The sequence below is a fragment of the Nicrophorus vespilloides genome, unplaced genomic scaffold (genome assembly GCF_001412225.1).
Source record: "Nicrophorus vespilloides isolate i.1.1-1 unplaced genomic scaffold, Nicve_v1.0, whole genome shotgun sequence".
Classification (NCBI taxonomy): Eukaryota; Metazoa; Arthropoda; class Insecta; order Coleoptera; family Silphidae; genus Nicrophorus; species Nicrophorus vespilloides.
In genome coordinates this window covers 603,296-619,961 of record NW_017100086.1, presented here as the reverse complement: position 1 = coordinate 619,961, position 16,666 = coordinate 603,296, and the positions used below count along the sequence as shown (strand labels likewise).

The 16,666-nt window shown below is 31.5% G+C and overlaps 1 protein-coding gene and 1 non-coding gene across 5 annotated transcripts in view; one reads left to right on the top strand and one right to left on the bottom strand.

Annotated features, from left to right (window-relative positions):
* LOC108567205 (calbindin-32) overlaps window positions 1-16,666 on the top strand; it is an 89,038-nt gene continuing 72,372 nt past the window's right edge. For 2 of the 4 annotated variants that reach the window (XM_017927540.1, XM_017927537.1), the window contains exons 1-2: window positions 2-97; window positions 13,997-14,056. The gene's annotated coding sequence lies outside the window, so the exon portion shown is untranslated. Of the gene's footprint in view, window positions 98-13,996; window positions 14,057-16,666 lie in introns of all 4 variants that reach the window. The other 2 variants (XM_017927538.1, XM_017927539.1) reach the window with 2 other exon arrangements.
* Trnam-cau lies at window positions 14,648-14,719 on the bottom strand. The gene has a single exon. It is a non-coding gene; the product is annotated as a tRNA-Met (tRNA).

Below are 16,666 nucleotides of genomic sequence, written 5' to 3'. Positions count from 1 at the left end.
CTCCTGAGAGCTTCAGTTTCCCCGTTTCATCCAGAGTGCGTCGTTCCAACCACCCTCAGGCGTCCGAAGCAAACAAAGAAGACATCAATCATCCAAGGTAAAAGAAAATATATGTACATAATTATCATTGTATGTATTTCTCGTTAAATTATAAACATTTAATATTTCATAACATTTAGAAAATTAGTTATTTCTTAAAATAAATGAAATTGTATATAAATTAGCAATAGAACTTACAAATTGCATAAGTTTTTTTTTAATTATAAGAAAAAATAATTAGAATTTATTTTAATTACTAAAAAAAAGTTTCTACCTAAAAAAATATTGAAAACTATAAGAATTGTAACAAAATTAAGAGAATACTACTTTTTTCCAACATAAATATGTTGGAAAAAAGTAGTACTTTCTAATTTACACTTCTTTTTATATTAAAAGGATAAGTCTGTAAACTTGATACTAATTGCTTTTATTTGAAATTTAATTTGTGGAAAGTTAGGGAGATTCGAAACGAAGGCTTTGTTCCATTTGAAAATTTGTTTCGAAGGATTTGGTTTGTGCTGGAGCAGGGCCAAAGCCTCATAAGCGGTTTTAAAATACGAGAAATTTCTAATTGCCCGATAATTTCCCACTGCGCTCATTTCCACTCCATCTTTTTGGCTCCGTATGCTATTATCCTTGAAAATGTATCCAATTTCTGGCCAAAATGTAATCATAAAGATCAAGATCCACTTAAGCACAATATATTATATAAGAATAATTACGATACTTATTTTGAAATATTGCAGAGAAATAATATTTTTAGGTCGGAATAGCCAATAAATTATGTAATTAATCTCAGCTCAATAAATTTGTAATATTAGAAATACTTATAAGCTTTTCAAAATTATTTTCGACATATCTTTTTTTCAATTACAAATTTTACATTTAATATTATTTATAGGATATGAGTGGATTTGAATGAAAAAATGATAAAACACTACTCTACGTTAATTAATTAGAACATTTCAATTATAATTTAATTATCCTATGCAAATTAATTAATTAAATGTTTATGAGTTTAATTAATCTAAATAAGTGTTGATTTTAAATATCCATGTTTGTTTTATGTAAATATGTAAATCTGCATAAATAGCAACAAAAAAGTTTTAAAATTAAATCGGAAATTGTTTTGTCCTTTGCAATATATCTTAAGATACATTTTAATAATCGCATGTTCTTTATGTGTGGATAGATGTAAATTTAAAATAATACTATTATCTAGTATAAACTAGCAAAACTTGCGTTTATGAAACTGTAGTTGTACCTCGTTTTGACACAAGGTGACAGCTGTCATTTTCTCATTTCATCATCTCAGTTTTGACAGCTGTATTTTTGTTTTGACACACGGTGAAAGCTGCGACGCAATCATCATGAAACTTTGTTTTATTTGGTAACGTATGCGGTCAGTAAATATCGCTCGGCTAATATTAGTGTTTCATCTGCCTATTTAACATCCGGATACGAAGGGTTTTAATGAAAGAAAAGAATGGTATTTTATAAATAGCGTACAGAATTAGCAATAAAACCTATTTTTAGAACGATCGAAGTTCCACGCAGTTACCCGTTAGAAATGAAACTGCAATAAACTGGTGAAAAAGAATGCCCGGGGAAAACGGGAGAAAAATCAATTCGAACGACCGCTTCCCAGAATATTGCTCAATATTACCCTCTTAATAGTCGATTCGCAAATTCCGCATTATTGGTTATGATTTTATATTTCCCTGGATAAGAATTTCGCATATTCCCAATCTCGATAAACGTTCCTATTCTAATCCTTTTCACAGCTTAATGCACCGAGTACACGATTTGGAAATAACACGGTTTTTGTCGAATATTGTAAGTTTTATAAATACTAGCCAGCAAATTCAAAAACCATTTCCTGAAAAATATACGTTAAAGATTGATTGTCGAGAATTTTATATTTATTTATATTAAATAAAATTGTACAAATTTTAATGATTATTTTTTTTAGAATTTGTGAGTATGAAAATTTACTAAATTTCTGTGAATTTTCAAACCCATAATAACGAGTAAACATTCCAGCCTCCACGGTTTCAATTCATATCATCGATCCTTGTCCTCTCCAGAGCGTTGTGTAAATATTCTCAAGCGCAACTCTTCTGTAAAGCTACCCACGTAAAATCCTTTTTAATGATGCGTATATTTAAATCATGTAACATAAATATTTTAAACATGATCATCATATGTTCTTTCGAATGTACTAAGATATTAATTTTATATTTGATATTAGTCGCAATTTAAGATAATAAATAAAATCTTATAAATACGTCTTAATTTTACATACATATTTATTTTTGATAATAAAATTGAGTATAAGAAATGAAATTGAAAGAACTTGTGGCATTTCGATAATATTTAGCAATAATTTAATTGTAAAACAGTTTAGAAATTCATCTAAAATCAAGTTTATTAAGTTACAATGCATTTGCAAATGTATGACCGTAATACATTTAAATGCTTTAGATAGCATGACGTGAGTCTATACTGAATTCCCATGGTTCTCCTGATGAATAATTCACGAGACAGACATGCACCTATACGTAATTAGATAAACCCTTCCCTGTTGAATTATAACGCGAAGTCTCTTATGAATAGGAAGCAAATTAGCAGCAAAACCACTACATCGCAAACCTTAACATTAGAAAGACTCCTTCACAATTTTACTAGTACTCAAGTTGTGAATACGATGTAGCAGGCGTACAATCCAGGACTTTACTTCTCTTCACTCGTTATGCGCAATGTCGCTACTGACTCACTTACATTTTTGTTACAATTGACTTTGCTCGCTAAGCGAGATTCTACTGTACATTCAAAATATATTAAAGAAATACACATAATTTTTACAAACAATGAGAATTATAATAACATATAAAGTGTGCTTAGACGGTGCTTCGTGTACAAAAATACAAATTATACAATATCTTAAAAGCCGGCTTGGGCGTGAGTTCCTGAAGTGTGAAGATTCAGGGCGCCAATTCCTTTTATTAAGAGGAAGAACTCTAATACTGCTTCCTTCTCCGACGGTGGGCATTGGCTTCTCGAGAGCACCAACACCGTCCTTTGGAGCACACAAATATCTCTTCTCCACTGAAGAACTAACCCGTTTTCCTTCGCGGTTCAATGTGGTGTCCACGAATTTTGGAAGCATAGTTGCACAGTGGAGCGTAGTTGCAGCGTTGTCTATCTATTTTACCAAAAGTATTTTGTTGATTTCTGTGTATAAAAATAAAACTTCTTTTAAATAGCAAAAACATTTCCTGTAATATTACGGGATTTTACAAATTTTCAATCCCGCGAATTGCAATACATTGCTTTTTTTTACAGTTTTTTTTTAAATATCTAAGTAATTTATCAGCTCGCAAAGTTTATAATTGAATTTCATTTTATTGGAACGCCCACGGTTTACTATAGAAACATGGATCCCGTTTCGAGAAAAGTTAAATAAACTCGCCGTTTTATTATAGAGAAGAGGCGTCGAGTGATTTCATGCAATACTGCGATGAGAAAATATTACAATGAAGGTTTCATCTGAATTACGAAGTAAAAAAATGAATTGCTCGTAACAAAGTTTAATATAAAATGAAAATAAGTATTCTTATAATTTAATTAGAAGAAAACTATACGCAATGACTGGAGATAAAGTATTAAGAAGAGTTTGTGAAAATGTTTGTTACATTTAGTAATTTCTATAAGAACTATCAAATTTTAATTAATTATTTTATCTATGTTTGCAATACTGTAGAAGGATCGGTTTTTAAACTTAAATATATTAATAAATGTTAAGTACTGTAAATAAATATGATTTAAATGGAAAATACATTCATGTAAAACTTTAATGCTAATATCGATTATTCCATCAACTATTCAAAATAAAAAAAAACATCAAAAATAAGACCGTAAACTATAATAAAACATAAAAAAATATCGATTATAAGTGAAGCATTGAAAGTATTAAAAATAGAGGACGAATTCAATTACACAATTGCATTGTATTTGAATTTGCTGCAAACCCAAAAATAGCAGCGCAGCGAATAAATCTCATGACATGTTCGTGTAGTTCACATTGTTTTTTGTGTCTGCAAAAAGTATCGAATTTCAATAGCAAAATAATGGAAATTACGTTTCCACATAATGCATGTGTCCCTTTCATTTCGCTTTCGATTTCTTTACAATCTGATCGATATCTAATAAATTTATTACGATGGACAAAATCAATGTCTCTCTCTATATATTGAATATTGCATCAACGCTGCTGACTCCTATTTCCCCAAAAGCTGACAGATCTGCAGACCTACATCGAAGCCCAGTTTCCGTGCTTCCAATGGATTAAAGATTTATTGCATTACATATTCTGTCATTTACATTCAAAACTAGGCGAATCGATGTCACTTTACAAAACAGGAAATCCTTTTAGTCCTGCGATGTTATTAAATTAAAATATATCTTTTAAGCGTTATATAATATATTATTTTACTTTTTCTTATTTTATCATCTAATAATTTGAATTATATACGGTTATCCGGTAATTTTTCCCTTATAATTGTTGAAATTGTTTAAATATCTTCATTTGAAACATCACTTTCAATTTCTGAATAATTAAACTAAATTACCGGTATATCTTATTACAATTTACCGGTAATGTTGAGCTCTTTATTATGTAATGTTTGACTTCAATTGTGAAGTATCTTTTTGGAAATATACCATGATAATTGCAAATATTTTATCTGTAACCCATAAATTTAAGGAATTCTTCAAAACTTAATGAGGTTTTATTGGCTTCATTCATTACACTTTTTTTTATTTTCATTGTTAATATGAATATTGACATTTTCCATAAAAAATCTTAAAATAAAAGTTATATAAGAAAACGGGCACCATTTACGAACAACTTACAAAATCATTACGTTTTGACATACAGGGTGGCCCAATTACACTGCAATTTTTCAGAACGTTGTATTTTTTTATTTGAAATTGGATTTGATTGAACCAAAACAAAAAATCTTGAAAGATAATTAAATTCATTTATAATTTTCCTCTGGTCGACAAGCGAGTCGAACGCTGCACGAATGTGAACCTGCGGAATTTTTCTTCATTCACGAAGAAGGGCTTTCTTGAGCACATTAACGCTATGGAATTTAGTGCTGACATTGGTCTGTAAAATGGTCCATACCAAGAAGTCGAGCGGATTTGTATATGGTCACCGTGGAGGCGGTCGAAAGTTTGGAACGTTGTCTCTCAGCCATTGTTGGTTTTCGTGTGCTTTGTGTGATGCAGCTTTCTAACTGAAACGTTTGGTTGCCCACAGCTTCCCAAACTTCCACAAACGGTGGTGCTTGACTTATTGTGGCCATTCGAATGTCCAAATTGTCTTTTGACATTTGTTCTAAGTAAATTCGATCATTTTGTTTGTTTACGAATTTCTCAATTGCAAATTTTTCTCATCAGACAAAACGATTTTTGGCAATTAGCCGCGTTCGTGCAAGCGTACTTCGCTTTATCGAGCCTAGTTTTTATTTAACATCGGTGAGATATTGTTCTTTTTGGAACATGTAAGGATTCACTTTAGTTTCGATATGTTCAGCTGAGTAGCCATTTGTCTTGCACTGCGTAGCGAATTTCATTCAATTTGAGCCTTAACTTTCCACTTTTGCCACAGATAAAGTTTTTTCCCGACCACCAAAATAGGATTTTCTAACACTACTACCTTCATCGTAACATGTTATGATTCGAGACACAAAATATTTATTATTCACGTTGAGGTGTCCAAGACTCTAACAATAGCCACTTGGTTTTCCGCTCAAATATTGGGCTATCACACTATTACGTTTGAATTCCATCACGGATAACTTTTTTTCCAAATTCTTCCGTAGGCTTATAAACAATAAAATCAGCTATCATTAGGCGAAATATGGACACAGCAATGCTAGCGGTTCGAAACTTATAGCAGTTTTAAGTTGGTTGCAGTTCAATTGCTGAAATATTTTTAGTTATTTACATATATTATTTATAAAATATATATGTAAAACTTTAAAAACTGTCATTTTTCTGTGTTTATATAGCAGTATATAAATATTTGATATAATCAATAATTTATAATATGAAAATGAGTTTTTGAACGAAATTCAATAATCCCACTAGTGTATACAGCTAGGTCATACGTAACAAAAAAAACTCATCTTCTACCTATTCTTATTGTACTATTTTCCTTTATACATGTAAACGTTTCGAAACTGTTGCAGTTATTGTAATAGATATGAAGAGACTCTCAGCTGGCTGTGAGCCAAATAAAAATAGGTCTAGACTGTAGACAATGTAAATGGACTCGGCGAGAAACGGAACATGTTTGGGTTTGAACTGCTAACACAAAAAAGAAGGGCACGGAAAGAAGAAAACAAAAAGAGTTTATAAAAGATTTTCAATTAAGATGCAACGCCTTTCTCAACCATTTATTATATTCTGTCGTTATTAACTGGTCTCATGCTGTTACGAAATAAAGGCCTTAAGGTAATTTAAAATCCTTTTGTTAATAATCTTTTTTTTTTGTTCAATTAATATTTGAAGTTTTCTTTTTAAATTATACTGTGTATATTCACGTTAATTACTGTTATAAAAGATAATCTGTAGGGTTTGGTAAAAATAAAACTGTTTTATTAAAAGAGTGTGCTGTGCGGAAGGGCCCACGAGTGAGGGGCCCTCGTTTTGGACTCTGGCAACATGAAAAATTGGGGCCCTAGCCATAATTCCGATATTTCTATATTATTTTCTCATTGAATGAACAATATGTAATTGGGTCTCGGCCTTAATTGATTATTTACGAACGTTTTATTTTTCTACAACCGAATCATTTTGATAGTAAAATAGATTTGTGGCTTGTTTTTTTTTTGTTATTGATGAATACATTTTTGTTTGATTGAAGGCTACTATGGACAGTAGCTAACAGTATTCCAGTTAAGGATAGGCCACGGAGGAGGTGTATTATCCTTCACCTTCCGTTCAATAATGCATGAAAACCCATCGATTGGAACACTGTTGCGTCACTCCATTATTGACTATTAACTGTCTCATCAAATATGAAACGAAATTTGTGTTTTGTATACAGGTTTTTACTTTGTGTATATCCAAAGTTGAGAAACTTTAAATGGAAATGCAAAATTTCAAAGTAATTGGAAAGTTCGCAAGTGTAAATAACAAACATCTCAGAACTATGACAGTATGATCATTGAATATCCATCATAGCATGTTGATTCATAAAATATAGTAAAAAATGGTTTCATGAAATCTAACGTGAAGAAATATGTTTTCCATACTCCCACATTTGTTTCTTCCCTGCTGATGGATTTCGGCAGAGTAGTAAATCCAAGGCCATCTCTTGATTATCAAATCGTAAATCTTGCGAGGCGCTGCAATAAAGTTATGACATTTGCGAAATGTCAGTGTATAAAGTTTACTCGGAAATTTACTATTCTTTAACAAAACTATCCACTTTTTATTTATATACTAACAATAGACAATTTTCTTTTTCAAGTTGAAATTAATTTTAATTCATTTTTATAAAATCATATTTTTTTATTTATTATTATTAATTACACAAATTGAAATAACTGTGAACTTGTTTGTAAAGAAACTGTCCGTTTTTTTTTAATTATTGGCTGCAAAATTATTAGTTGAAGATTGGATTAAATTTGCACATAAAAATGTCTGAAACTAAAATTTCTTATTTCTTTACTATTTTTCTTTAGAAATATCATTTATATTATTATATTATAATTACAATTCTATCAAAGAGTTGAATAATTGTAACGTTTCCTTTCTTTAATAATGTTGTGAAAACTTTACAATTTCTAGTCAAAATCACTATGAGAAATTCACATATTTCTTCATTATCAATAATATAACCATTACGATTTAGTTTATATGTGATTAGTTGAATCGTAACAGTTTCTATTTTTTTTTGTTAGAATAATCTTAGTAAAACCAAATTTCTTATTTTGGTTTCATTATATTTAAACGAAATAAAGCTTGAAAGAAGTAGATGATTTGCATTGCTTTAAGATTTTCTTGAAATATGTTTGAGAGCGTGCGAAATGGCGTGGAAATCGGATGAAGTCTCTCGGAAAGCTTTTTAATGGCGCAAAAGAAAAGTAATCGAGTTTTTCCATCGACTCCAGTCGGAAATCCCTCGTTGTCTCAGTAAAAAAAAATCAATATGGTTAAAAGAAAGTAACACAATAAAAGTGTACGGAGTATCGGTGAATCTAATCCAATTTATTTACGAGTCGCATGATCATAGATAATTTCATTTTCGCAGTCTCTCAAGATTCTCCCCAAAGCAATGATCTTAAGAATAAAGATTTATATTACAATTTGACGCAGACTAAATCTATATGGATCTTTGATGTAATATAATAATACACTTATGGAATTGAGAAATGGATATGGTACATTTTATAGATACGCATGTATCATACGTGCATTGTTATATTTAGCATGGTTTAAGCGTAAACTTCTCGAAGTGGTTTACAGGACGCTGGTGGATTTATTCGTCGATTTTACGGGTGATTTTCGTTTATTAGTCGTAAAACTGTTTTATTAGTTTTTTTTTCGTTCACGCGTGTTGCAGCAGCAGCGGCAGGAGGCGTATAGCGTTACAAGAACCAGACAGGAACATATTTACACGTCATCGCCTTCATAAGCGAACAAATAAAAAAGCGCTTCGAATGCGGGGAAGATGATCTGGTATTTATTTTGCCCGAAGATTTACGATTTTCGCAGAAGCAGATCTCCATTCTGCTTCGGTTTTTTTTGTGGTGTATTTTAATTTAACATAACAAACACAAAACTGAGACAAAAAGCACGTTGCCTTATTAATATTAGTATTCGTGTTAATATAATTAATTAAATATTAAGATAATCGTTTGCGCAATTTCTAACAAACTATTAAAAATGATAATTAATTAACATTTTATACGAAAATACATAGAAAATTGTGATAAAATAAATATGTTTTTCGTATTCAAGTATTTTAGTGATTTTTTTTGAAAATTAATAGATTGAATAGATCCAAAAGTTGCATATGAAAACTGGATGTTTGGGGAATGTAAAGATGATTCATACATTGCAATGAATTTGTCCATTTGGTTGTAAGTTGAAAGAATGAAAAATTAACACAGTTTATTGTTATTGTTGTAAACTATAATAGACTGAATGGACCCAAAAGATGTATATATTGATTGCTGTGTTTTCATTCATTTAGCTGTAATGTAGTTTGCGTTCAAAGTTGTTAAAATGAAAAATTAACACGTAGAAATTCTAGCAAAATATAAGCAAAGTATTAAAGCAGCGAGTCAAACCGGAACCGAACCGAAATTAACCGGAATTTTTCACTGAACGGTAATTATAACCGGAACTAAAAATTGCTCCATTGAAAAAGAATATTACTGTAAACATGACTGGAGAAACATTACAAAGTGCACGTGTTGATCTTTTGTATTTTCAATATTATAATTGAAAACAGCAGTAATAAGAGAATTTGGTAAATAAATTTAAATTTGGTAATTTTATATTTTAACTAACCAATTTAAATTGATTTTTTTTTCGATTTTAAAATTTAATTTCAATCGGAACTGAACCGGAACTGAACCGAAATTTTTTAGACGAACCAAAACCGAATCTGGAACGATAAACATTTACTTGGAACGTAACCGTATACCGGAACGAAATTAATTTCGGTTCGACTCTCTGTGTTAAAGTAATCTATAGAAGTATTTATTTAATTTAATGTTTCAAAATTAATGTATATTTTTTGTATATGTTACATCTAGGTTTTGCGTTACATAAATAATTCTTGGCGTATAATCACAGGTTAATGTTTTCATTTAAAATTAAGCTTGCGTACTAACTAACACGACCATTCTTGTTGGAAATTATAAAGTTGAAGGCGACACGAGCAGCAAGTAATTCCAAAACAATGTTAGTCGTTGAATGGTGGGTGCATTGTGTTCTCGACGGGTTCTGTGCATAATAAATCTCATGGGTTTATTAAAGTTTATCTGACTGTTAGTGTGTGCGCTGGGAAATTTACGATTTCCGCCCAATTATAAATGCACGTAGCGAATGCTCGCCTCCCGACGCCCCTCAATCCTCAAACTGTTACGAGACATTACGCAACGCCTCCTCTGCCGCACCTAATGCATATCCAATATTTGTTTTGTGCCCCTTTGGGCCGTTGACCAATCGCCCTAATCCACATCTCAAACAATTACAATATACCGGTTAATTTCAACCCCGGCATCATAAGCGTCTTAATCGGATTATATTACTAGAAGATAGATATCCGAATACACCATAAATCTTATCGACTAAAGCGACTGACTTTATTACAAAATATATTCAATATACCCGGCGTATCCACAATTTTCAACGATCAAATCAAATTGAATAACCGGACTGTTCGAAACCGGACTAAATGAGAATGTAATATTTAAACGCAGGTGTTCACGCAGGAGTTTATTCCAATTTATCTTATTCAAGCAAGTTTACAGCAAGGGATCTTTTAAGAATCCTGGGATATACTTGTTTCCTGTGCATGAACATATTACAATATGATTCAAGCATATTATATATTACATAATTTATATCAAACTTATAAAATTATACGTTTTCAAGTAATTTACAATTAACCTAAAAATTATGTACGAGAAAAACGTAACGGAAACTCTCTGAACTTTGTACACTTAATGCGATTCTAATTTAGATAATGATAAATTTTAATGTATGGAAATTCCGTGTGAGCGAGGCCTCATGCAAATGCTACTAATAAATTTGGAAGATTGGAGAATATTTTCTATATAAACTACGTAAATTCATACCAAGTGTATACTACAGATATTCATGTTTCATACGTTGGATTCTTCTATAAAATGATGTACGTTGAAAACAACCTAATGCAATTTTAATTAACGTCCGGATCGAAAATAAGTTATAGAATTTCACGAAGCGTCGTCACCAGTTCTCGTGTTACATCGAATTCAATTAAGTATTTCGTTTTTTATACATTTTAACGGAATTCATCTACAGAAAATTAGTTCAAAGAGTTGAACAGCAATAATATTTGTATTTTATATAAATTGTTTACATTACGCAATAAAAGACATATCAATCATTTGAAGACTCATCAAATAAATAATAATTAATATCAGAAAAATATCAATCAAAATCCTAGTATTTTGTTGCGTATTTCGGTAACACTTGTGAATCGTCAAAACTTTTATCACAATGGCTTTGCTTATCCTGTGTAAAGGATATGGCGGATAAAAATGCCGCACGTCCGCAAAGGGATCAACTTTAAAGCGAACTATTATTTCAATAGAAATATACTGAATATTATGCAAGAACTAAAATTTGATGGACGGAAACTTATCCATTGAAACCATTGGAGACTTTGTCATAACTTTATTTTTTGTATAATTTTCATATAATGTGAACATTGAGTAAATTTAAGATCGCGGTTGACAATAGATGGATAATCATCTTTCCCGGTGGATAGTTACCAGTATGAAGAATTGAACATTAATAATTATTTGGAGATGCTCGTTTATATGTTTATTTAGGTATATCATGGCTAGTTACACTACAGAGAGGTACATAGGATACAAAGGTTTCTTACAGTGTAACGAGTCCGAGGCCCGAGAGAATACACACGAGATAATACAGGATACCTTACATGTTATTAAGTCACACGAAGAGACAAGAGAAAATAAGAGAATAAAAGGAAAGAGGCCGGGTACAGATACGTTGCAGCCTATATACTCTAACCAGGTAGTACCCTTATCAGACCTTCCCGGAATACCAGCTGCGAGTTGGAGTGGGGCACACCATACCGGGCTTGTAGGTGACGTCATATAAGCGGGCTAGAGTGAGCACCATAATTACTTAAATCTATATACTAAATCTAGTGATTTGCAACGCTTCAGCCTGTTTGTGGTTTCACTGTTGTCGTGCAGGCCAATAGCCAGAACATTAGTATGTGCTCCAGTCTATCTTTGTATGTACTACTAAATATTAGTATTGTATGCTAAACCATATCTGTATGAAGATCTTCGTGTATTTGTTTATTCCTGACAAACCATGGAGCCCTAATAATATTTCTTATGCATTTTGATTGGAACCTTTGTATAATTTGTATGTTCGATTTACTGGTCGCACCCCACAATTGGATGCCATACGTCCACACTGGTTTCAGTATTACTTTGTATATAAGTAATTTATTTTCCACTGAAAATTCCGACCTTTTCCCTAGAAGCTAGTAGAGTTTTCTAAACTTTATTTCTAATTGCTCCCTCTTAGCATGAATATGATCATTCTAGATAAGTCTTCTGTCTAGATGCATGCCTAGATATTTGACTGTTGTTGCTTTTGGCAGATCTTGTTCATTAAGTCTTACAGTTGGGAAGGTGTCTTTGTTTAGCGTGAATGTGATATGCACGGATTTCATTTCGTTAACTGCTATTCTCCATTTTTTAAGCCATTCTTGTAGCTTATCTAAATTTTCCTATAGATATTCGGATGCTGCTGCTGGATTCCCATCGGATGACAAGATTGCTGTGTCATCAGCGAATGTTGCAATCGTAGTATTATTAGTTTTAGGAATATCTGCAGTATATACAAGGTAATGCAGTAGTCCTAAAACACTGCCCTGCAGTACCCCTGATTCTGTTGGGTATACATCGGTGTATTCGTCTTCTATTTTTACCTGAAACATTCTATTATCGAGGTATGATTTTATTATTTTAAAATAATTATATGGCAAGTTCTTCTTTATTTTGTATAGTAATCCGAGATGCCAAACTTTGTCAAAAGCTTGCGATATATCTAAAAAGGCAGCCGAGTAGTAGCTTTTACTTTCCAGGTCTTGGTAGATGCTATTTACTATTCTGTTTACGTGCTCAGTTGTGCAGTATTTGCAACGAAAGCCAAAGTAATGGACAACTTTATAAATTAAGTATACGTGTAATTATTCATAAACTTTCAAATCTTTTGACTTTAAGTAAAAAAAAAAATAGTAAATTGATGTATACAAAAATGATGTATTTTGAATAATAGATGGAAAGAATTCATCCGTTAACCTTTATTAAGTCTTTTATCACATAATTCGTAAAGCAATCAATTTATCTCTTTATATAATAAATATATAATAAAGAAATTGTATAAATCTGCTCCCGTCTTTTTTTATTAGCTACACTAAAGTAAATTGTTTAGTTTTTAGTAAATTATTGCAGATAAAACTGAAATAATAACAATAATTATTTTCATATTTCTGCGTCCGCATGTGGGCGGCAGCTCATCCTATATTTCCGTCTGATAAACAATATTGTAAATAAGTTTTGTTATTTCATTCATTAATTCTATTTTGGGAGATCGAAAATTTGTGTGTGTATGTGCATAATTTTCATCTTTCCTGCCAACGCTAAATATAGAATATCGTCGAAAGTAAACTTGAATATTCATGTATCAGCTTTACCCATTTCAGAGAGAGAAAAAAATGTATACACCGTGCAATGAAAATGCTTACTGACAGCTTTGTCGTTGTTCCAAAAATATTAGTTTTGTTTTTCCATTACTTATTATTCTTTTGGATCTAGAGAAGTGGTTCTCAAACCTTTCTAAAATTCATATGCCCCCTTTGTATTTTATATGAAGAATCTAAGGATGAAAACATAAATTGTTTTGTGCATCAAAAACAGTTTGATTTTGTAGACTGGAAAGTTTAATCGTTCAATTGCGACAATCTTTCATATACTAATCCCATGTAAATATTTTTTAAATGGGTTTCGGATACGTATTAAACCAAATTCTCTCAATAAATCGATTGAATTAACAATTGAAAATTTGATAGCATTATGAGAATACAGTAATCTGTTTGTTAATTGAATAATAGGTGTCATTGTTTCAGAGTTTCCACGAGGACTTTGCGCACTTAATCCTTGAAGCTTAAAGGGTGAGTAAACAATCATATCATCACCTCTATTGAATCACTAATTCGACCCTTGTCAAAATACAAACTACCTAAGTTCTGATCAAATATAATTTATATGTATATACAAAAGTTTATTTATAAAATTTACCGAATTTTTATAAGTAGAAATAACATTAATTATTGATGATGACATTAACTATAGTTGTTATGTTTGAAAATGGAATTCTAGGACTAATGATAAAATTTAGGACAAATTAGGACAATGACAGCTCAAAAAAAGGACGTCCGGAAAAGGACGTTCCGGATGTCCCGGGAAGCCTGAAATGGGAACACATCAGAAACTTTCAAAATCAAATACAATCAAAAATTAAAAATCAAATACAAATGAAAATTACTAATTGCGTTGATGGTTGCATAGTATTATGTAATAATAAAATTGTATTAGTTAAATAACAATATTATTGCTGGTTTCTAAAAGCTGTAATTGCTTTTTGATAATTACAAACATATCTATATAATAATTTAATTAATATCAGCATTATTATGTATTGTGTAACTTGTTAATATAGACAACCAATTTAACAAAGATATTTGGAATTCAGTAAAACATTATAGCAGAGCATGGTTTCGATCCACGGACCTCTGGGTTATGGGCCCAGCACGCTTCCACTGCGCCACTCTGCTCTTGTTAAAAAAACTGCCTTTTAACTGTTTTTACATAATTTATAAATTATGTAACATTTCATATTTATACAAATCTTATCACATATTAAATAGTGATAAATAGTTCAACTTTGTACATTTTATGTGTAAAATAAAACTTTGTTTTGTTAAATTACATACATATTTTTTCTTATTATTTTATGCTATAACAATGGGTTTTGGAAAATATATTTCATTAAAATTGTTGTTATTGAAAAATAAACTTATTTGAAATTGAAACCTAAACGATTTTCGAATTGAAAAATATGCAATAAAATTTGAATATTGTTTTAGTTTTTAGTTGCATTTCCCAATAGATTTTTTTTATTTTCAGTGAAGAACAAAAAAACATTTACAGCATTTATTCACGGTTTATATTCGCGAGTTATTTTTGTTTGTTATTATTTGCTCCCCGGACGTCGCTTCCATTATGCGAGCGTGCGATGAATGTTCGCCCCGCATTATGTAATATAACTACGCATTCTGGAAAAAAGGGAGGAGGTTTGGGTCGTTGCAAAGTGAAATGAATTATTCCCAGACACGTTTCCCTTCTCCCAGAAGGCGAACACGAAGGGAAACAACGATTTAAAGGATGTGCGAAGGGCGCGTTTCGAAACGTGCAAATAAATGTTCCCACTGTGACACACTCAAAATGCCGGTGACATTTTATGCGATGTTCAACTGTCATAAAGAATATATTACTTAGTCCAACAGAGAAAAAAACCTGTTCCTTGCTTTGACATAAGGTGACAGCTGTCATTTCATTGCCCAAAGTATTAGTTTATAGTATTTCAGTATTAGTATTATTTCAGTTATTTGCTTTGACACAAAGTGACAACTGTCATTTTGCGACTCATCATATTTCTTTGTAGTTGTACTACTATCAAATTGCTAAGAGTATTTCGCCAGATCCTTGCTTTGACACAAGGTGACAGCTGTCATTATGCGACCCACTAAAAATTTAACACGACCCAACTTTGATTTTATGTTCAATGCAGACGACAAATAAACAATTGGACTATATTGCAAAAATAGTTTATTAGACACATCGTGTTACGAGACGTGATATTCGGAGAAAGAACGTTAGGAATTCGGAATTCTTCACGCTGCCTGGAATCCAACTTCAAGCACATTCCACACAGCTTCTATCTGTTTAATTTATCAGTATTCCACTTATTCCCTAGCAAACGGACAGTTTTTCATTCGAATAGTGGGATTAATTAGTTGAAAGCATTTCGCCCACAAACAGTCCAGAATACAACTGTTACCGTTGTTGTTTATTCACGAGTTTGTCCTTACTAAAACTCATCACTTATGTAATTAGCAAAAAAAATTAAAAAAAAGAAACAAATAAACTAGTGACGAAGGGATAACTTTGTGTCCAGTTTTTTCTTTTCTTTGTTACAAAGCTTTCACATTAGGTAAAGTATAACGATCGACGTCGAATACAATTTATATTTAGAGGAAACGGTCGGAGAACAACGACAGTTTAGAGGGCTGTGTCTGTCTGTTTGCGATCGATATCCGCCACCATCTCATGCATTAGATGGCTATTATGTAGCCTTAATGTACTAGTTTGTAGAGCGGGATTAAGCTGATTAAATTTTGCTAGTCGGGTCAGGACGGCTTTCAAGAAGTTCGGATTAAACGAGGTCCACTGGAAAAGCGCAATTTCACACTAATTGCAGGAGATTAGTCTGCATAATTTTACCCTGCATGGTCTATCAGTTAGATAACATATTCACTACTAAAACTTTAAATCCAGAGAAATTAGGAGTAAATCGTCATCTCAAGCTCTTTTCTAAATGTATTAATCTAAATAATTAGATGTTTGGAGATGCTCGGTTATGTGGATAGGAGAGTCTTACGATGAAGAAAACACAGATATTGACATTGGCGGTGGTTGCACCGGAATATATATTAGCACAG